This window comes from Andrographis paniculata, unplaced genomic scaffold, assembly GCF_009805555.1.
Source record: "Andrographis paniculata isolate CXL003 unplaced genomic scaffold, ASM980555v1 Contig57END, whole genome shotgun sequence".
Classification (NCBI taxonomy): domain Eukaryota; kingdom Viridiplantae; phylum Streptophyta; class Magnoliopsida; order Lamiales; family Acanthaceae; genus Andrographis; species Andrographis paniculata.
This window is the reverse complement of record NW_026137592.1, coordinates 4,148,678-4,172,446: the sequence shown is the minus strand read 5'-3', so window position 1 is coordinate 4,172,446 and position 23,769 is coordinate 4,148,678. Positions and strand designations below refer to the sequence as shown.

Genomic DNA, 23,769 nt, shown 5'->3' with positions numbered 1-23,769 from the left:
TGATTAAGTATTCCTTCTAATAAATATAATATATTTTTAAACATATATGTATAGATATGAATACATCTATAAATATTTGTTATCGATGTATATAAAAAGATATAATTGCTTCGGACAACACATTATATCGCTACCAATCATACTTTTTTTGAAGGATTTTGTCAAACTCAAGAAAGAAACCGTCCGGCCGCACATGCCATATGCAGTTTCCATATTTTCCACAAGCCGAATACGCCCATTTTTCATTATAAACTTCAAAAGCACGAGTTCTCGATCCCCACCAGAAGCGGCAAAAGAAGAGTGTTCTACCAGTTATACCTTCACAAAATGACCAATGCCAACTGTTTGTATGGTTGCCAAGATCATCATCCCCGGAGGCACAATGATAAATGACTCTTTTGGGATCTGTAATTTCAATGTGTATGTCAACACTACGTTTAAGAGTTGGTGGACAACATGATGATTTGGGAATGCAACTAAGAGCAAGTAATGTAATGGTTATAAGTGCTTTTGTTGCTACTATATTGTCCATGATGTTTTTTGTTCTTGTCCTGTGGGAGGTGTTGTGCTTTATATAATGTACAAAACATTTTCGTATAGCATACTCTTAAAATAAATTAGAATTATATAATTAAATAGCAAGAATCAAATTCTAGAAATAAGGATTAGTTACTTTCTTGGATAATTTATTTCAATCATTTTCTTTTTTTTGTTCTTTCTTTTGTGAATATTTTTCACATATATTTTAACAATGCTTCCTTATATTTTTTTTGGTATATAACGTGTATTATTATCTCTATAACAAAATTTCAACTAACCCTAAAGACTAGTACCTTTTCATGTCTTTTTCTTGTGTTTTTGTACTTTCAAATGTTCGAAATAGCAAAAAAAAAGGTAATTGAAATAACTTTTTTGATAGAACATATAAATAGAGGAAATGAGATGCTTTAAATAAAAAATAAATTTTAAATATAATATCTTGAATAAAAATGGGTGCTCAATGAATGATATTCCGGGAAAAAAAAAAGAGAAAAAGACAGATCTTGTAAATGAAATTGGGAAAATATTATTATAAAACACAACAAAAAAATATTTTCCAAATCTAAAGAAGAATGTTAGGACCATTTCATGAAAAATAATACTCCTTCCATCCCATGAAAATTGTCTACGTTACCGTAGACATAGAATTTTAAGAGAAGTATAATTAATAAATAATTAAAAAATGTATTAATAAAACTAATTATTATAAAAATAACTAAATAGTTTAAATAAAATTAAAAAAATTAAAATTTAAAATTTAAAATGTGATTGAAGTGTATAATTATTTTTTTGAAAAAAAAAAAGAACTAGGACGAACAAAAATAAAAAAAAAAAATTGACATTTTATGGGAGAGAGATCGAATATAAATAAATTACATAGATTTTTTTTTTTTGTAAAATTGTCATGTTAAATATCAATAACCCATGTTTATTTAAGGCGGTCCTAGTAGGAACCTTTCTAGCTGGCAATTTCCTATGGCTCTTTTTATTAACCTTATCTTGAAGTATTTTTCCTTCCGTTACGTGTAAGGCTTTTTTTTTTTATTTTATTTCAAACTTAAATCAATATTATTTAATCTATATAATTTTCATTAGAAATAAATTATGTTATATTACAAAATATTATTTAAACAAAAATTCAAATAATATTTCATTTTAAATCAATTTGAAACTACAATTAAACAGACCCTTTATTTCTTGTGAAACGTGCCGAAAAAGCAAATTTGGCGCACAACAGAAGATACCTTAAAGTTAGTGTACCCACTAGAGCAGGTGGTTTATACATCGTCCAGACAATTAGAAAATAATCATACATACCACAGAAAAACAAAGGGAACACACAATTTGTTCTTCCAGTTTGGCTCAACCGTGACTTACACCAGGAGATACCAATCCAGAATTCATTCACTGTCAACAAAGATTTCAGAACAATTGTTTAGGAAATAAAAAATATCAAAACAACAATCACAGAAAATTATGGTTAAGCACCATGACCAATCTGTCACCAGTGTTGGAGCGTCGCCTACACCGGACATGAATCACTCAGGATGCATCCGTTATCAGCTTCTGATGTTGATTGCGTCTTCACCTAATAATCTTTTTGTACGAATCCAATAAAGTCTAGAACCTATCTTAACTTGTTCTCCAACATTCCACCATTAAATTTCTTCAAATATGCATGAATATTTCTCAAGAAAACCAAGAACATGCGGAAGAAAAACTCATCATAATTTACCCATGAAAATCAACAATTCTCTCAAGAATTGTGTTGAGTTCTTCTCTCCTTTTTTTCTCAAAATATTTTATGTCTAAATTCTAATTCTCAACACCACTTTCTTTTTTCATGTCTCCAAATCCCCCATAAGTCAATCTCACCACAAAAAAATCTTTATGTTGATAAAGCATCAAATATGGAAAAAAAAGTCACTTATATTTTGACTTGATAATTTACTCGATAAATCCCAAAATTAACCGTACAATATTTCCATAAAAATCTTCATACTTTCATCCACAAATCTATCCGTATACATCTCAGATCATATCAGAAATTCAATCAAAAAAATATATGCAATTATTTCATCCAATAATATACGTTAGCCAAAAACATATTCTAACACCTTGGATTCTCTTCCTTCTTGGAGGTGGCAGAAGCGGGTTTCCTCATCTTTCTCGGATGTATAGCTGCTAAGTGATTAGATGATACAGAGAACTGGTTCAGTGGTTCTCATATATGGTCGCCTAAGTGACTTTCACTGTCTTGAATTGCCTGGATCTTGGATGGTTGCTCACTAGCCCTCTTAACCTCAGCTTCATCACCCTTGAAGGTTTGGTAGCCTTTCTCCTTTATCTCTATGTAAAATAGTTTTGTGACGACGGATTATGGATAATGATCGAATAACAAACAGAAAATATAAAGAAGACACACATTTATGTAGTTCACCAACAACATGTTGGCTACGTCCATGGGCAGAAACAGACAACAGATTTATTGTGGGACGGCTAGATTACATGTTACTGATTTGAGCAGCTTGGGCCGCCAATAATATCTATATCATATTCCTAGATTCAAAGCATATCAACGGATATTTCTTTTTAATTTGGGGCCACACAGGTTAAGAACCCAAGTCTCCGATGATACGTGCACTCGCCATCCAATAATTATCAATTTACCATTAATCATCCCAAATTTTGGGTCATATTTGAGTAATTGGGATCCATTCTCACGCTGCACTCTCTTGGGGTTAACTTTTTTCCTTTCTTTTATCGGAAAGATTAAAGAGGTATATTAATACCGAAAGAATAAAGAACAAATACGCAAGACATACTCGGAAGATCAAAAAGCGTTCAGACAGTTATTGCATTATCACTTGCCAAAATTTGTAGAACCGAGAGCCTATCAATGCCATTAACACACCAGAAGGCTGAAAACATTCAGCTAAAATCTGTTCCGATAAGATAAAATAGACACAAAATTGTGTAAGGAAGAAACTACCCTCCCGCCTTGGCTTTAACCTTTGTGGGGTGAAGGGTGGACTTAGACTGTCTCAATTAGAACAGTTGAGAATGGAGAATTTTAGGACTTTAGCAGTGTAATTTAAGAAGTTATAAATCTTAATAGATACCACTCTTTCGTTCTAAGCAGGATTGTTCCTGAGCGTTAAGGAAACCAACACCCCCCCCCCCAAAAAAAAAAAAAAATTAATTAAAATGAGGCTTTTATTTAATTATTTTATATATAAAGAATAAAATATTAATTACTTTTTAATGTTTTTTGAGTTTGCTTATTTCTATTACAAATAAAAACATATTATTTCTTTTAAAAAAATCATATTCAAATATATTTAATAAAAATTTTAAATTAAATACAATGAAATAAATTTTAACATAAAAATTTTAATATTATATATATATATTATCAAAATTGCCCTCTAAAGGACCCAAAAAACTTTGGTCCATTTTTGTATCCCTGGACTCTGGTATAGAGGGACCCATGCTAAAGGCCGGCACTGATTTCAAGCGATAATTACCCACGCCTAGAGCCGGCAACTGGTTTAAAGCCATAATTTTTTAATTCATTTATTTACAAATAAATAAATATAACTTTTAATTTATTTTTATAAAACTCGAACTACATAAAATATCATTCGACTTTTATTAATATAGGTAATAAAATTTTATATACATGTATGTAGCTATATATAAGATGGAAAACTCGTGAACACTTTTAAAATATTATTATCTATTTAAATTTAACTTTTAATTCATACGTCCTTACCAATTAATGATTATGTTATCTTTCTAAATTATTGATTCAATATATAATTTGGTTTAAGACCCTACAAAATATGCCAATGAGTATAAGTCATTGTATTGATCTCATAATGAATTATTTTCTCACTACAAAAAAAAAAAAAAAACTAGTATATTTGTAACGGAATTCTGTTCCTAAAGTTCACGTAGCTAACGTAATTCCATCTCTAATTCCGTCTCTAATATCATTAGTAACGGAAAAAGTGAATTTAGGAACGAAAAAACCTTAGTTACAAAATTTATAATTTCTTGTAGTGTATTTGGTCTATGTCGTTGGCAGTGAGACATGCCACTACAAAAAAAATAGTATATTTGTAACGGAATTCTGTCACTAAAGATCACGTAGCTAACGTAATTTCATCATTAATTCCGTCTCTAATATCATTAGTAACGGAAAAAGTGAATTTAATGACGAAAAAATCTCGTTACAAAAATGATATTTTCTTGTAGTGTGTGCGTCATGAGAATGATTTTTTATACTGTTGAAAGAGGCTTAAAAATATAAAAAATGATCAGACGAATACCTTAATATCAGACAAACAATAAAAACTCGTGTCTGCTACGGAAAATGTTATTTCCCAGATCGGAAAAAAAAAGTTTTGTGTACCTATATGGTAATATGAAAAATATTGGGTTTAAGGGACTTTCATACAAATGAGTTATTTGGATGGTTGTAGATGCAATAACTATTCCTGAAGCAAGGATGCTATGTAAAAGATCCAACAGTTGAATGGCAAATTCATTGATTCGTTTGCCAACAAACCGTCTTCCCAATGGTTGAGGTCATACTTTGTCACATTTTCAAAGTCTGATATGATTTTGAACCATCTGTGGCAATTTTTTATCAATATTATATCAGAAACTAAAGAATTTCCAATACTATCTTTGTTGGAGTAGATCAGAACGTATTTGTTTTCATGGATTTCAAACAAAGGAGCATGGCGTTTTAAAAATAAAAGAATATACGGTTGTCCCAAAAATAGTAAAGATTATGAAATATATATATATATATGGAAATCTTATCTTTTGTACCAATTAAGTATGTTCATAATTGACATTCTGAATAAGTTGTATGGTTGTAGAACATGAGATTTATGTGGACTCTATTGTCACCATGAGATGAGTGTCATATATGGATAGAAATTAAATCCAACAGACTTTATTGACGAAGTATATAGTGTTGAGACCTTTAATAAGGTTTATTCATATTCTATTGAGCCTAAAAATGGATAGTGTTAAATGAAAAATACCCCAATTACGTGTTTTGACATATGTACAAAACTCATCCACCTGGAGCGGTCGTGATCAGATTCCAAATACAACATCGGTCTCAATCTGGTTGCAGACGGACTGAGACTGCAACATCTGAGTCTTTGCATTTGTGTTTGTCCACTTTGTCCAATCTGTACAAATTCATACAAAAGACAAATTAGACGAATTGGGAAGGTCAGAAACATTGTTAGGTGCATTGTGTAACGTCTCAGTCTTTATCATTGCTAAGGAAAATTAATTTTTTCTATTCTACTAAGTCAAAAAGGTGGTTCTAAATCATAATGGGACAAATGCTCTTGGTTGTGAGCATATTTGAGAGACAAAATTTAGAGAGAAATATTTTTGTTACTGCTCTAACTCTTGTTTTACTCAATCTCTATATTTTGAACTTGTGTTTAATATTTAAACTTGCTGAAAGAGTTGCTGAAGGACAGAGTAATGGAGATCCAATCAAAGGAGATGACCAGCTTTGAACTGCCTTACTCTGTGACTAATGCCAAAATGAGCTTGTAACAACCGTTATCTATGGAGGTATTCCAAGGTTAGTCCCTGTAGAGAAAAAGAATTGAAGGAGTTTATAGTTTTTTTGTTCTGTAATCAACACTAATTATAATTGATCTACTCCTGAATTGGATCCCTAAGATGTAGGTTGATTTATAAGTGAACTTGATTAACAAACACTTGTCTAATTTATTGTTTTGGTGTTCCAATATTTATTTCATTGACAATGTGTTCTTATTATTGTGAGTTAATTATGCTTCGGGGATTTGGCCCCTTTTTTGGTGTACGAAGAAGTTTTCGTCGAGAACTATTATCTAACATCTGATACCATAGCAGTGTTCTCTAAATCATTGAGTTGACCATCTCACAATTCTAAAAATGAGTAATGAAGGTGGTATGTGATATCCCCTGGAGTTGGGCCGTTGCTTGGCCAACTCCCGCGGATGAGACGGTGCTAGGTCATTCAAAAGTGAATAGAGGTTAAATAGATTAAATAGACTACTCATATCAACATTATGCACAATTTTTTTTGAGAGCCCTACTGAAAGAATTTTACAGTTAGCGTGCTTGCCTGGAGTAATTTGAGGATGGGTGACCCCATGAGAAGTCTTCCAAGGTGTATGTGAGTGAGGACAGAAGCGCGTTGAAATGACTCCAGAAGTGCGCTGGAATGACTCGTGTTGACCTATGGAGCCAGCCTGCAATCCCGATATGCTTGGCTTTGCATGGCTTGCTGGCCAGGGTGTCACATCAACAGCTCGACCTCCATTATTCGATGGAAAAAACTATAGAAGTTGGAAGAATAAGATAGAATCATTCCTAAGATCTTAAGAAGAATATATCTCTGAAGCTATTGAGTATTCATGGGCTCATCCCACAAAAACCATTCAAGTATAAGGTAATTTTCCTATTGTTATGAAGAACCCAAAACGAGAATGGACCTTCGATGAGAATCAGTCCAACCTGGCGTAAAGTGTGTTTGTTTATCACACTTCACCTTGTATTTTTCAATTGGAAAGTAATTGACAGTTACATTTAATATCTTTTTTTTCTTCATATTATATGAATAAATATATATATTGGTCATCCCTATCATATATGTTGGCCGGATTAGTACAAAATTTGCCGCCTAATATATAACAATGGGAGCAGATTTCCTCTTGATAGATTCAACAGATTTGTTCATATATATATATATATATATATATATATATGAAGGCTGCATAACTCATCCTGCACCATATTAATGTTTTAAATTTTTGAATTTTTATTTTTTAAAGTTTTGATTAGTTAGAATATTATATGAGTTTCTATACATATTAATAATTGTTCAACATAATTGTGAGTTGAAATATTTTTTATTTTTTATTTTTTTGCCTATATAGCCATTAATAATGAATTGGACTAAAGAGTAATAGGTGTGTTTGTTTGGGGGTTTAAATTTTAAATACGTTATTTATTTCATTTTTTCTCTCAAAACATCAAATTAAATGCTTATTTTTTATTTTTTATTTTTATATTATATTAAAAATCAATTATACATTCAAAACATCACATCAACACCTATTTATATCATATCATACAACTATTCAAATTCAAAATTTTTACTATTCAAATCCCAACTCAAAAATTGTTTATACTAATAATTATTTATAAAATTATGATATGTCTCACATTACTTTCAATAACAAAATAAATTATAGTTATTGTTATAAATACGGCACTCCATCTATTAACTCATATTTGTTCTTTTTTTTGACTATGATAATAATAACATTAATTTAATATTTGATTTGAGTCAACTATTTAAATAATTTTAAATTAATTATTTTGATTAAAATTCAATTTTTAAAATTTTATATTTAACTATTATTATAACTTTTTTAGAATATTTTATTTGTAATTGTAATTCTCTTACGGATATAATTTATTATTTTAAATATATAATGATTCGAATACGCACTCTCTTCGTCCTAAATAAGATGGGCGCATTAGTGTAGATATGAGAATTTGGGTAAAGTATAATTAGTAAATAATTAACAAGTGTATCAGTAAAAATAATTATTATTTAGTAAAAATTATTATAGATTAAGATTAAGATAACTAAATAGTTTAATTAAGATTAAAAAAATTTAAATTTTAAAGTTCAAAATATAATTAAAGTGGATAATCAATTTTCCAAAAAAAAAAAAAGGACAAATTATGTGGGACGGACGAAAATAAAAAATAAAAACAAATTATGTGGGACAAAATGAGTATAATTTAGTATATTAAATATCCGTGTAGCACCGGTTAGCTACTAGTATTTTGTACATATAGAATATTTATAATGCAACATATATTTTGTTATAACACAGTATATGTTGTGCTTTGTACAAGCATATGATGCATGTTTTATTATATTTACTCTGTTCCAAATCAAATCGGCCTATTTATGTTTTGTAGTAAATTAAAAAAATAATAATAATATTTTGACATTTTTGTCCTTTGACGTTATGTCTAAATTAATTGTCTATATAATAATATGAGTATAATTTAAGTAAAAGTTAAGGGTATTTTATTATTAATATATCAATACTTTTTCTAAAATATGAAACAGATATTATAAAATGGAACCGACGAAAATAATAAGAATGATACTTTGAATTGAAAAATGATGGATTATATGTTAATTGAGTATGAGCACTAGATCCGCGCCCTATAACAATGTTGGTTTTTATTGTTTATTTTTTGAAATGAAAATGAGTCAGCATTGTGCCGACATGCAACATATTACATATAAATTTACAATACACATAAAATTAACCTGACAAACACATACTAATATTTTATATCACATGTATTGCCTATTATATTATTATGTTGTATCTATTCTAATTTTCACAGACTGATTGGAACAATCAGCATAATGCTGAGAAATTCTCAAATATCCTAACCAAAACGGTTTGTTATATAAGATGTTGGAAAATTAATACCAATAGGATATTTTAAATAAAAATAATAGATGCTAAAAAATGGAGGGAAAAAAAAAATCAAGATACACTATTTCTAACGGGTTTGAATTTGCTACAAATGCCAATTTTTCGTAACAAAAAGCTATTTGTGACGATTTTGTTGTGGATTTTTTCCGGTATGTTTACTCGAGAAACAAAAATTCTATCTCGCAACAAATGTCGAAACAAGAAATTGGTGGGCAACGCGAGTGATGAGATTTTTTGTTGCGGGTTTTTATACATGACAAAAAATAGAATTCTTTTTGTAACGAAAAATAGCCGTAACAAATAATGCGGTGTAAATATTTTCTGACAATCAGATTATCTTTTTGTAACGGTATTTGTTATGGTTTCTTGTATGAGACAAAAAATAAAATTCTATTTGTAACAAAACATAAGCGACAAATGATGCAGTGCAAATATTTTCTAATATTCACAATTTTTTCTGTAATGATATTTGTAACATCTTTCTGCAACAAAAAATATACCGCATGTTAGTTATCATAATTTTTTGTTACAACATCTATTTCATGGCAATTAATATACAATTTGTTTTTCCATATTCGCTCTGAAAATCATTATTAAACCTATAAAACGTGAATGATCCAACCACATTCGAAGATATCTCATAATCAGTTACACTAACAATCTTGTCAACTACACATAGGACTACATAAAATGCTAACAAGGCAAAACTTACTTATACACAAAATGATCAATCTAGTAAGCCCAAAAGGCGTAGTATAGAAAATATGCAAGACATCAATCCATGTCCAAACATATACATGATATGCGGATGCTTATGCAGTGACAAAAGTACATGGAAGGAACTCGGGTATGCTGAACTAGCTGCAATTAATAAATAAGTTCTATAAGAATTTAATTATGAAATAGAAATTACGAACATATAAACAAGACAATCATAGAACGCAAGCATAAAATAAACATACAAACAAAGGGTAACGGAAAAAATCTAAATACAGTAGATAAATATGTGTTATGCCCCACAATTATACAAACAACAATACACATTAAGGATTATGCAAAAACTTAAATTTCATGGCTATTACGTATTCAAAATTGCAAACGAATCTAGGTTAGGGACGAAAGCATGATCTCTCACCAACATGTGTTTTCAAGCCACGAAACCCAATCTACATAAAAGTGTTTGCAACTATGAACAAGAGACAATGTTAATTTACATAACTTTAGATATTACTTTAAAACCCCATCACATATTCATGTAAACTAATCATAAGTGGTTCATTGAACTTAGTCCTCGGAATCTCTAACCTTCTTTCGGTGCGGCTAATTCCCTACAATGCATTGAACAATTAATTGCATAAAGTACATCAACATACATCATGACAATTATCGTATAGATTAAACAGATAGCTAAGCTAGGCTAAGGATTAAAATTGAAGCTAAAATGATAAAGCTAAATCGTAATATACTAAGAAAACAACAGGTAAGATAATCTAAATTAAACTTATCTTTAACATTTACAATAGTAATCTAATTCCGTATTACAATGCTAGCGCTAGCAGGAATTCACATTACACTAAAAAAAGCAGCCCGGAAACAAATTAACTTAAATAAAATCAATTATGAAATCACAAAAAACTTTCATTTACATGTTTGTTCATCTCAAACAACTTCGCCCAGCATCAAGGAGGAGCTACAATTAACTTGAACAACAAATCGTTACTAGATTTTAGTTCTTCCCAAAGAAACGCAACCACCAGCAACCAAAAGGTCATTAAACGGAAAGAGAAAAAAAAAATCAGCGCAAGACAGCGGCTAAAGTTAATTCCAACATTAACTTAAGTAAAGCACATCTCAATCGTTAGGCCTAGCACAATCTACACTAATCGCAAATAAGAACAAGCTTGCAACCAATATATTACACAACAATTCAAAATGCATGTCAAAAAATTTCAAAGACTCATTAGGATAATTGTGAAGAATACAAACCAACAAGATATCAAGTTAAGGAATCAAAAAATTCAATAAGGCGAACTTCCCTGGCTCCATAACAACAACCATATTGATAACATCCTAAGCTCCTGAAAAATTCTCAAGTTAGCAACAAAATTTGGAATAGCAAAGATCTCTCCTCACACTTAGTAACAAACTAACAAAGCATATATATTATGAACTTGCAATCAAATTGTATCAAAGTGCAACAACTACAATAGTTAATCTTCTTTCATGTCAAGCAACCAAAACATGAGAAAATTTATCAATCAAGACTTTACCAAAGGCAAGCACTATATATAACTAGAATATAAGCCAAATGATCTAACTAGGCGCTGCTCACTACTTCGATAAAAGTTAAAGCAAAGCTGATATCCTTAATCACTGGCTATATCTCAGAGATGGCAGCACAACTTGGAAGAAAAAAAAAAGAAGAAAGACGGGAAGGATAAGAAAAAAATTAAAAAAGAAAGAAGAAGAAAAAGTGAACATAAATTTGAAAAATAAAACCAAGATGTAGTAAGAAAAAGATATTCCATCCAACATCCTTAATCACTGGTTCGATCTCGGAGATAGCTTAACCGCATAGTATGTGATTCCAGCCACTACATAGTGCCATAGGAAAAAGCAGCACAATGAGATGCAAAAATATTCATTGATTAAGTTTGGTCCAAAGATGAAGGAGAAAAGCGAAAATTTAAACTACAAGATTGTAATATCTAATTTTGACAACATAATACATCATTAAGATTACTTCAAAAGAGAAGTTACACCTAATTATCTTTAGTTTTCTATTGCAATGTTAGAAGTGATTTTAAGCCCACTTGTGTTTCTGCACACCTACAATCCAACCTTAAATAGGAGTAAAAAAAAACGATAATATATAATTACAATCATCCACAATATGATAAGAAACAGGTTCATGTGTTAGAGGATTCTGAGGAGTAATCACAGTCAACATCTATAGTTCAGTACCAAAACAAATTAGTCATGTTATTCTGGCAAATCGCCTTACTTCTCTATTCATCATAATGAAACTCAGAGCTTCCATATTAGAGCAATGAAGAGTTTATCTTAATTAATTACTTAGTTGACTTGTTCAACGATGTAATAATATGAAATGAGTTCACCATGAGGAAAATTTAAAATTGCATGCCACACTATACAACCAGCGGTGCCCATGTGAACTATTAAAAGTTTATTCCAAGAATATGATTATGTAATCACCGCTGCATAGATTTGGTAAACATGCACCAGTTACATATTAATTTGAAGACCACGCTCAAGTTTAATTAAGAAATATAATTCTTGAATAAAAATTTAGATTTTGTAAACATGCACCAGTTGTTGGATAATCGGTTATTTTGCAATCGATTATTTTGTGAGTGAAAATGCGATGGGCCGGTGTACCAAATTAATTATTAATTTGGAAGAAATAAATAAATACTATTTATTTATTGTGTATGGGGTTTGTTAATATTTTGGCTATTTTGCCTGTCTCGAGACAAACCAAATTGTGCAACCCCAAATTAAATCCAAGTATATGGCCTAAGTCACAATATTATTTGGATAAAATATTATCCGTTGGATAGATTTATTATAATTTCAAACGGAAGGTTTGAAATTAAAATAAATTACAATCGTTTCAAACGGAAGGTTTGAAATTAGAATAAATTACGATCGTCACAAACGGAAGGTTTGTAATTAGAATCAATTACGACTGCTTCAAACGGAAGGTTTGAATTTATGATTAATTACATCGATTATTAAGGTCGTAATTATGATCGTAATTGATCCCCTGCCATTTTGGCTGAGTGGAGACGCCTATATAAAGGGCTTCCCCCTTCATTCTAAGATCCAACACAACACAAACAATCCTCTCGTCCTTCTCTCATCTCTTCTAGCTTTCCGACAGCCTCTCCAGCTCAGTTTCTCTCTCGTTTTGTTCGCCGGAGCTCCAACGATTAGAGGTGCCACTCTCATTGGAGAGGGAAACTGTTTTATCCTTGGATTAAAACGCCACCCACCAGAGGCACTACCGGGGCGTATCTAATTTTCGGAAAGAGGATCCATCCTCGACTCGGTTTCACGTTTATTTTCGCAATACCCATATATTCCAACATCAATTCACTGCACAATTTAGATTTTTGGCTTACAATCAGACATGCTTAGTAATACAATTATCATAATTCAGATAAGAAAACTCATCACACAAGCTTACATCATTTCAAACTTGAATAACATCCTCACTAACAACTAGATGAGGCATATCATTGAACATAGATTAGTTTTAAAAAGTTAGCCCAGTGATTGAAACAACAAAATATGTGCTAATATGATAAGGAGTAAAGTTTCCATCCAGCTACAAGTATGTTTAGACATTCGATACTATCGTCTTAATTGAAAGTGCAACATGTTGAACTAAAACCCCCAAAATATCTCTTATATATAAATCTAATTGTGGATAGAATAACTAATTTTGCATCTTAAACATCCAACACATTTAAATATATATATATAAATGTGAATCTATCAACTATTCAAGAAAAAACAAAAGATACGAGTGATTTAAGAAATTTTTAACCTCATTTTGCTTGTAGTATTCCTCATCAGTCCAACACTCTTCATTCTTAACCTATCAGACGGCCAATCAGGGTTTGGAATGGTGGCCGAAATTGAGGAATTGATAGACAAAGCAGCAAATCCGAAGCTCTTTGGCCAGAGTCTGCACTTTAATGGGTCCCTTAACGGAAGGATCTAAAATTTGCCACTGGTTTCACAAGTACAACTAGATTTGATACTTGCTCAAAACTTAGAGAATTTGGGGATCTATTATTTAGGGAATTCACTTGTGTATCATCAACTCGGTCGACATTGCACGGAGATGTGAGGTGGAAACACCGGCCGCACCCTTCACTGTAGCGGAAATGGAGGCGCAGTCGAGAAAATCCATCTGGAAAAGACAGAGGCGGGATTGCGTGCCTTCCATTCCAAGTGCTTGGTTTGTTTGTCATTCTCTAACAATCGGAAAATCAGAAAATTTAGTGGGAGGAGGCGAGCGAAAATAAATCATAAATCTATTTATCTGCCCAAACGAGCTACTAAATTGATAAATTCAAAAATGTGAAAATAAAAACAAAACTTACTGGGTGGAGCTCGGACTCAGAGGAGGCGGGCGGTCGAATGGTGAAGGAGAGGCGGCGCACGGTGGAGGAAGACAGTGGCGGCGCGTGATGGAGGAGGACGGCGGCGAGGGTCGGATACTAGGGATGAGCGAGGGAATGAGAGAGGAAGGGGTTACGGGTGTGAGTGGCGGGCTGGTCGTGGGAAGAAATGAGTAAATTAGGGATTTAGAGGAATTGAAAATTAGAAATAAATGAATTGTAAATACTTAATAATTTGAATATTATTTTACTTTTAATATATAATATATATATACACAATAATTTAGGTAGAAATTTAAAATTATTTTTAATTGAAATTGAAATTTAAAATTATTGTCAATTTGAAATTATTTTTTAATCTTTATATATATTTAATTTATATATAAATTGAAATTAAAATTTGGAATTATTTTATTTATTTATTTTAAATTAATACTTTATTTATTTATTTATATATTCTAATTTTTTTATATAATATTTATATTAAATATATTATTTTAACGAATATTTAGTAATAAAGTTCGGGCTTATTTGTTATTTAAATGAGTTTGTTTATTCTATTCGATTTGACTCATTAATGTTCGCAAACGAGTTTTAACTGAGTTGAATTGAGTCCTGGTCACCAACGATTAGATTCATTTAATAACTCTAGAGTTGAGACATGATTTAGGGTTTTAGAAGAAAGAGGAAGAAATAAAAAAATTGGAGAAACTAACATGTGGGCAGCGTGTCACGGGCTAACTTCCTTCACTCGAAGTAACCGTGCGCCCCTTAACAACTCACTCCCGTCGGCTACTAAGGCAGGCTTCCCAACTCGGCCAAACACCACAAAAGCTAAAGGCTTTCTAGAGAGAGAAAGTCTGGAGAGAAATACTTTTGATTGCTAAGACTTGGATGATTTACAAGTGAGATGCAATCACCTATTTATACAAGGCAAATGAGTAAATGTTATCTCCCCAACTACCGAATTAAATGCAATCTATCAACAATCAATCATCAACTCCCAACTATCTCATTAATGCCAAGTTCTACCACCTTCTGGAACCTTCTAGAAGATGCTAGTGAGTTTGAGTGAAGTCTTTGGCATAATGAAAAAGTGTTAAGTATGGAAAAACCACCGCCATGCGACCGCTGGAAAGTCCGACCGTGAAAACTCTCCCCCACCTAAACCTTGACGTCCTCATCAAGTGCTCACTCGGTACGCCTCGATGTGGTTCTTGAATTGCCATAGGTCTTGTTCTTTCTCCCATGACGCCTCGCTATCCGGCTCGCCCTTCCACTGGACTAAGTACTCGGTCCAACGGGGTGTCCCCCGTTTGCCCATCACACGATCCGCCATGATCTTCGCAATGTCTTTCTAGTAGGACACCGTCATCGTCGGTGGAGCGCGGTGTGACTCGTTCCGGGACGGATCCTCCTCATCCTTGTTATACGGCTTCAACAAGCTCACGTGCAATGTCTTTCTAGTAGGACACCGTCATCGTCGGTGGAGCGCGGTGTGACTCGTTCCGGGACGGATCCTCCTCATCCTTGTGATACGGCTTCAACAAGCTCACGTGAAAGACTGGGTGGATCTTGAAGTTGTCGGGTAGGAGTCGGTAGGATCGTGTGCCAACCTTCTTCACCACTTCGAACGGTCCTTCGTACTTCCGTGTCAAGCCTTTGTGCACTTGACGGATCGCCTTTACATTTCTCCCCAACATTCAGACCAACACTTGGTCCCCGACCTCGAAGTCCCGTGGACGTCGCTTGTTGTCCGCCTACTTCTTCATTTGTTTCGCGGCCTTCGCCAAGTACGCCCTTGCTATGTCGTGCTCCTCATTCCATCCTTTAGCAAGTTTATACGCCGCCGGACTCGCTCCTTCGTATCTTCGTGCCAACTCGTGAAGGGTTGTTGGTTGTTGCCCCGTCACCAACTCGAAAGGACTCCGATTGGTAGACTCGCTACGAGGCAAGTTATACGAGAATTATGCAACATCAAGTAAACGAGTCCAATCGGTTTGGTTGGCACTTACAAAGTGTCGAAGGTATATCTCCAACAAGTGATTTGCCCGCTTGGTTTGGCTGTCGGTTTGCGGGTGAAAGCTCGTCGAGAAGTGGAGACTCGACCCCAAGAGCTTGAAAAGCTCCCTCCAAAACTTCCCGGTGAAGCGCGGGTCACGGTCGCTAATGATATATTTCGGCACTCCCCAATACTTGACTACGTGCTTCAAGAATAGTCGGGCGGCTTCCTCAGCTTTGCAATCTTTTGTCGCCGGTATTAACGTCCCATACTTGGAAAACCTATCGATCACCACCATGATCGGTCCGCATCCGTCCGACTTTGTTAATGCTGAGATGAAATCCATCGTCACACTATCCTACGGCCGCTCGGCAATCGGAAATGGCTCCAAAAGCCCCACCGGTTTGGCTTGCTCAAACTTGTCTTGTTGGCAAACCAAGCACGTCCGCACATAGGCATTGATATCATCCTGCACGTTAGGCCAATAAAACGATTGCTCGACCAACGCCTTAGTACGATGAATACCTGGGTGTCCCGCCCATTTCGAGTCGTGGCACTCCTTAAGGATATCCCGCCAAAGATTATCCCACCGAGGCACAAATAGTCGATCCCCGACCGTGAAGAGTAGGCCATTCTCCTCCCAAAACTTCCTCGTCGTGCCGTTCTTAGCCATTTCTATCAAGTTCGTGGCTAAGGAATCCTCGGCTAATCCCTCCTTGATCCGGTCGGCAAGGTCTCCTTGCACTTGAGTAATCACCGCAAAGGAAGCCTTCCGACTAAGCGCATCCGCCAAGACGTTGGCTTTGCCCGGCTTGTACACCAATGTGTAGTCGAACTCCGCCAAAAAGTCTTGCCACATTATCCGTCTTGATCACAAAGTGACTCCCGAGCAAGTAGTGCCTCCACGTCCGAAGGCAATGGATGATTGCCAACATTTCCTTGTCGTGGACCGGGTACCTCCACTCCGTGTCGTTGAGTTTCTGAGACTCGCATGCCACGGGATGCCCATCTTGCATCACTACTCCTCCAATGGCATAGTCCGAGGCATCCGTGTGAAGCTCGAACGGCTTCGAGTAATCCGGGAGGCTAAGTACCGGGTCCTTCACGACCATCATCTTCAAGTTCTCGAAAGATGTTTGGCACTCATCACCCCACTCCCAAGCAACGTTCTTCTTCAACAAATTCGTCAATGACGTGGCCCTCGCCGAATATCCCGCAATGAATCGTATGTAATAGTTCACCAACCCAAGGAACGACCGAAGTTCGAAAACGTTCTTAGGCGGTTCCCACTCGACAATTGCCCGCACTTTCTTTGTATCCATCAAGATCTCGCCTTACTTCACTTTGTGTCCGAGGAACATCACCTCTGATTGGCGAACAAGCATTTCTCCAATTTCACATACAACTCGTTCTCCCGCAAGGCCCGGAACACCAATCGCAAGTGCTCCGCGTGCTTGTCTAGGGACTCACTATAGATGACTATGTCATCCAAGTACACAACAACAAACTTGTCCAAAAATGGGTGAAATATCATATTCATCAAAGTGAAAAATGTAGCGGGGGCGTTAGTTAAGCCGAAGGGCATAACCAAAAACTCGTAGGAGCCATACCTCATTACGCAAGTGGTCTTTGGCTCGTCGCCTTCCGCAATCCGAACTTGCCAATACCCCGATCGCAAGTCCAACTTCGAAAACGACTTGGCCTTCCCTAAGCGGTCGAACAAGTCCGCCACCAACGGTATCGGGTACTTGTTCTTGATTGTCACATTGTTGAGCGCCCAGTAGTCAATGCACATTCGAAGTCTCCCGTCTTGCTTCTTTTGGAATAGTACCGGTGCGCCATAAGGAGCTTTTGACGGTCGGATGTAGCCAGCATCCAACAACTCTTTTAGTTGTCTTCGAAGTTCCTCCAATTCGGGCGGGGCCATCTGGTATGGACCCATTGCCAGAGGTTTCGCCCCTTTCTCCAATTCGATCTCGTGATCGACTTCTCGTCTCGGGGCAACTTCTTTGGTAATTCGGGGGGCATCACGTCCTCAAACTCGTCTAGCACGCCTTTGATCTCCGTCGGGACATCTTTGCCTTTTGATGGGTCATCCTCCTTGAGAGCCAAGAAGTACGTCTCATACCCTCGCTTGAATCCCTTCGAAACTTGCATAGCCGATAAAACATGCGATTTAACCTTTTGAACGTGTAAAGGAACATGAACACTTACGTCACCTTCCGTGAAGCTCATTGACTTGGTCTTGTGGAAGATCACCGTCATTTCTCTCATGAACTTTACACCAAATATGACTTTGTAATCGCTCATCAGTAGCACCATGAAGTCCAATTTTCCGTGCCATCCACCAATTTGAACCGGGACTTGTTTGGCCATGCCGGTGATTGGTTTTGACTCCGAATCCGCCGGTTTCATCCACCCGATTCCCTTCGTCACCTTTACACCCATTTCCGTCACCTTGTCTTCGGACAAGAAGTTTCGAGACGCTCCCGAATCCATCAAGACCTTCGTAGGTACCCCGTTTACCTTGGCCTCGCAATATATAAGTTCATCCTCGGGTCATTCCTCCGTAGGCACCGTGAACATTTCATCGCTTGCCTTTACGGCATTGAGGACTCTCATTGCTCCCAATCTCGCCTCTTCGGGCTTCTCCCGCTCCTCGTGGACTACGGTGGTAGCATTGAGAGCTTTCCTTTTCGGACAATCCCTAACAAAGTGTGATTCTCCACACGTGAAACAACTCCGGTCCTTCGCACCGGTCTCGGGTGCTCTTTCCCGACCCTTAAAGAAAGGTTTGTTCACCAGCTTGTAGGGCTTCACTCCCCCACCTTTGTACTTGATCACCTTCTTGGGCACGAAGTCCCGTCGGATCTCCAAAAGATCCTCGGCCGCCGATATGGCTTCTTGTAATGTTTGGACCTTTTGGCGCCTCAACTCGATCGCCACCCATGTTTGTAACCCCTCTATGAAGTTAAACAAACAATCCTTCTCGACCATCTCGGGAAGATCAAGCATCAACGATGTGTATTCATTGATGTACTCCCTAATGCTCCTCGTATGTTTGAGGTCGCGCAACTTCTTCTTGGCCATCTCCTCGGCATTCTTCGGGTAGAATTGATCCTTCAAGTCGGACTTGAATTTTTCCCACGTATCGATTCGGGCTACCCCTCGGGCAATATCATTGTGGCGCCTCCTCCACCACAAACCCGCATCATCCGACAAGTACAAGACCGCCGTCTTGATTTTGTCCTCATCATCGCGTATTCTCTCTGCATCCATATAATGCTCGATGGACCAAAAGAAATTATCAATTTCCTTAGGAATACGCTTACCCGAATACTTCGGAGGTTCCGGAGCTCTAACCCGTGAACCTTCCCGCACCTTGGTGCCGCCTCCATTCTCCAAGGCCGCCTTGAACAAGACTCGATCCTCCTCAAGGCGCTCCAACCTCAAAGCCGTGTGTTCCCGCAACTCGCCTAACTCCACCACGGTCATGGCTTTGAATTCCACCCTCAACTCGTTAAGGGACATCGTCATGGTACCCTTCAATGCGTTGATAGATTCCAACACAAAACTCCTCAACTCGTGGAGTCCCGCCAAGGCGTTGTTCTCGACTTCGCCCACGTTCGTCTCCAAGGTGTCCAACCGCTCTATGGACTCCCCCACGGCAAGCTCCAGCTTGACCGTCCGTGTCTCAAACTGTGTAATGAATTCCCAAGACCTACTCCGTCTCTCCTTGCGTCCATCCAAGACCGTAGCATTTCCGTCCGACACGTACCCGTCGTGTTCTCCCGACATTCCCGCCGCTTGCCAAAATCATTGCTCTGATACCACGTGTCACGGGCTAACTTCCTTCACTCGAAGTAACCATGTGCCCCTTAGCAACTCACTCCCGTCGGCTACTAAGGCAGGCTTCCCAACTCGGCCAAGCACCACAAAAGCCAAAGGCTTTCTAGAGAGAGAAACTAGAGAGAGAACGTGGGGAGAGAAATGCTTTTGATTGCTAAGACTTGGATGATTTACAAGTGAGGTGCAAGCACCTATTTATACAAGCCAAATGAGTAAATGTTATCTCTCCAACTACCGAATTAAATGCAATTTACCAACAATCAACCATCAACTTTCCAACTACCACATTAATGCCAAGTTCTACCACCTTCCGGAACCTTCTAGAAGATGCTAGTGAGTTTGAGTGAAATCTTTGGCATAATAAAAAAGTTTTAAGTATGGAAAAACCACCGCCATACGACCGCTTGAAAGTCCGACCGTGACAAGCGACTGTCAATGCCCTAATTAAAGTTATAAAAATTTTAATAATATATTTATAATTAAAATTTTTAAAAATTATTATTTTAGTAAATAAATTTTAATTAATTTTTTTTTTATTTTTAATTTTGACTAATTTTTTGAATAAAAAAATATTTTTTATATATTATTTTTTTAATCATACTTCTTTTTTATTTTAATTTGTTATATTTCAAAATATTTTATATAATTTTTAAAATTTTAATTTATAATAAATACAAAAATATTCTCTTTAATTTAATTTTTATTATTTTGTAATCGTTCAGCGGATATAACAAATATAAATAGGACTATATTTTTTAATAATTATAGTAATTACGAAAAAATACCGCAACAACTAAAGAAATGGTTGACCAAACAAATAAAAAAAAAATTGATACAAAAATATTTGGTACAAAAAATAATTTTTACAATAAAATATTTATTGCGGATGAAAACTCGCTACAAATATACATTATTATATAATAATCATATATATAAATAGCACATTGATTAATTATCGTTACTTATTTTCACTTGAAGTCATTTATATGCTTGCCATAAGTATATATACTTCTTTAGATAATATATTCTATTAAGTTAGGAGTTATTTTGGATGATTAGTGGATAATGTTATTTTATGAGATCTAACCATATGCTTATCCTATTATCCTATTAGGCTAAACTGTTTTGTAGTCTAATGGACCTCTTTATCATTTTAGTCCTGTAAATGGAGTCTGTCGCAAATTAGTTCCATAAGTGAAAAATTTTTGTTGTTTTAATCCTCAAGCGCCGAAGACGCCCGCGTGGCTCACCGGAGGTGACATGTCCGCCAGGTGTCCCGCTAGATCAGCAACACCCGGTGGACACATGGATTTTTTTATTTTTTATTTCATTTTTTAAAATTTTTTTAAAAATTATTTTTAATTTATTTGCATTTTTTATTTTTTATTTGGTCCAATAAAAAAATTAAAAAAATTAAAAAAAATGAAAATAAATAAATAAATCAACGTGTCCGCCAGGTGTCGCTGACCTGGCGGGACACCTGGCGGACACGTCATCTCCGGCGAGCCACGCGGGCGTCTCCGGCGCCGGAGGACTAAAACAGCGAAAAGTTTTTACTTATGGAACTAGTTTGCGACAGGCTCCACTTACGAGACTAAAATGATAAGGGGTCAGTTACGGGACTAAAAAAACAGTTTATCCTATCCTATATTATTATAGTCCGTAATTAAGTAAAATTGGGTATAATAATAGCATAATTAAAGATTATTAATCATTATTTTTATAAGTAGGATTCAATAATATTTGATCTGTCATTCAAATTCTTTTTTACTTTTTTTTTTATGATCATCTAAATTTATCACGTTTTATTTTTGAATGAAAAAATATTATTTTTTCTACTTTTTCTCTACCCTAAAATAAATATTTTTATTTTTAACTGTTTTTTAAAATCTGTGCATAGTCAAATGAGCACACAATTTGATGAACCAGAGAACACTGAATATTACTAATGCTAAAAAAAACTTGTTTTTATTAATAATTAACTTTTAATATTAATTTATATCATAGAATTAAAAATATTTTAGAAAAATATTAAAAATTTTATACAATAATCTATTAAAATAATACTCCCTCCGTCCCAAATATCGTATAACATTTGTGTTTGGCACAAAAATTTAGATATGGAGTATTAGGTATGGTAATTTGAGATAATTTGAATATTAAGTTATATGATTGGAAAAAAAAAATGATTATTTTTTTTTTTTTTATTTCAATGATGTGATAGAATAAAATGGAATGTATATTAATATATGTATATAAATATTATTAATTATTTTTAAATTAAAAAATATTGTAGGGTGTTAGAGGGAATACTATATATTATAATCAAAAAACACCATTGCTCTATAAATATATATATATATATATATATTGATGTTTTATTATTGCCGAAACATGTTAAGTAGTACGATAGTTGTTAGAAATTGCGAATAGGTCCTGTTTTCGTCAAAAGTGGAAATGAAATATGTGGTTAGAGTGATTAATGGAAATAGAATAATATTGAATTTAAGTTTTTATTTTTAGCAATAGAAGAAAAATAATACGAATAATTTTCTGCGCAAGTATCATATGTTTATGTTAAATGAAATACTTCTCTCTCCCAACGTAATTATTTTGTTCTTTTTAAATAGATTAAGAAAAATAGTAATTTATTGATTAGTAAAAATTGTTGGTATTCAATTTTGTTTGATGTATCATATATCCGCAGAATATTCAAACAATCAACTAGTGTATGTGTGGCTGTTAAATTTTTCACGTTAGCTGCTGATGTTGAATATTTTTTCATATATTTTTTGAGTTGGAAAAAAAAAATTTAAGAGATAAAAAGACAATTGGAATTCTATTTATTTTATTGACAAAATGCACCAAGAAAAATGTGCAAGCATTGACTTGGAAAGTAAAAAAAGAGACGAAGAAAGAGGAAGGGATACTTTACCCCTTTTGGATCCGCAGACATATCAGAGACCAAGCTGCTGCCTGCATGTCTTCAAATCTGTTCTTGATGCTCGGTTCATGGCCTGGTATAGTGGTCTTTGAAAAACTCCAACATGAGATAAATTGTTTATCTCAATGCTTGACTGTAGTCAAAGACAAAAAACATTGTCCATCGTGCTTGCATCAAAATGGATGGTAAAAGAGGAAGCAAGAAAAAGCCTCGTAATCACAAAACAAAAAATGGTAACTTTTGACTCTCTCTTTTCTATGTCATTTATAAGAGTTGTGTCAAGTCAATTTCATGTCATATGGTCTAATATGTGACATGAGATGTATGTTGGCATATTTGACCATTTGGTGTCCTTGTGCTGTCGAGTTTTGATCGGAAGAAATGGGTTTGTGTATGTGTATATATATACTTTCCATGGAATTGTGGAGAGGAAGCTTTCATAATTTTCTAAGAGAGAAAGTGTAATATCTTTCATGTTCTAATTAGATAGTGAGAACTTGAAGAGTTCTGCTTATCTTTACCAAAAGGAAAGCCCAAATCTCATGGTGTAATAGTTGAGTTTCACTTCTAGTTGAGGGAAGTGTTCTCTTTTATTTTGAGGGATTTTTGTGGGAGGTTAGACCATATTTTGAGTAGAAAGATCTGGGAGGATCTTTATCTATTACATTGGGTCTGAACCATGTCGAAGTTGCTGAGATTTGAAGCCAAAATCACATC

At 34.7% G+C, this 23,769-nt stretch overlaps 3 long non-coding RNA genes across 4 annotated transcripts; all 3 read right to left on the bottom strand.

Moving 5' to 3' along the window:
• Window positions 1-99: 99 nt before the first annotated feature.
• On the bottom strand, window positions 100-3,526 carry LOC127257374 (uncharacterized). The gene is made up of 3 exons (XR_007839968.1): window positions 2,029-3,526; window positions 1,858-1,947; window positions 100-405 (listed from the first exon to the last, which is right to left on the bottom strand). It is a non-coding gene; the product is annotated as an uncharacterized LOC127257374 (long non-coding RNA).
• A 1,900-nt stretch (window positions 3,527-5,426) lies between these two features.
• On the bottom strand, window positions 5,427-6,156 carry LOC127257422 (uncharacterized). The gene is made up of 2 exons (XR_007839982.1): window positions 6,106-6,156; window positions 5,427-5,753 (listed from the first exon to the last, which is right to left on the bottom strand). It is a non-coding gene; the product is annotated as an uncharacterized LOC127257422 (long non-coding RNA).
• A 3,865-nt stretch (window positions 6,157-10,021) lies between these two features.
• Window positions 10,022-14,407, bottom strand: LOC127256925 (uncharacterized). 2 transcript variants are annotated; one of them, XR_007839920.1, is made up of 3 exons: window positions 14,240-14,407; window positions 13,678-14,110; window positions 10,022-13,223 (listed from the first exon to the last, which is right to left on the bottom strand). It is a non-coding gene; the product is annotated as an uncharacterized LOC127256925 (long non-coding RNA). The 2 variants fall into 2 exon arrangements; XR_007839921.1 differs by having other exon boundaries at window positions 10,027-11,182.
• Window positions 14,408-23,769: the final 9,362 nt, after the last annotated feature.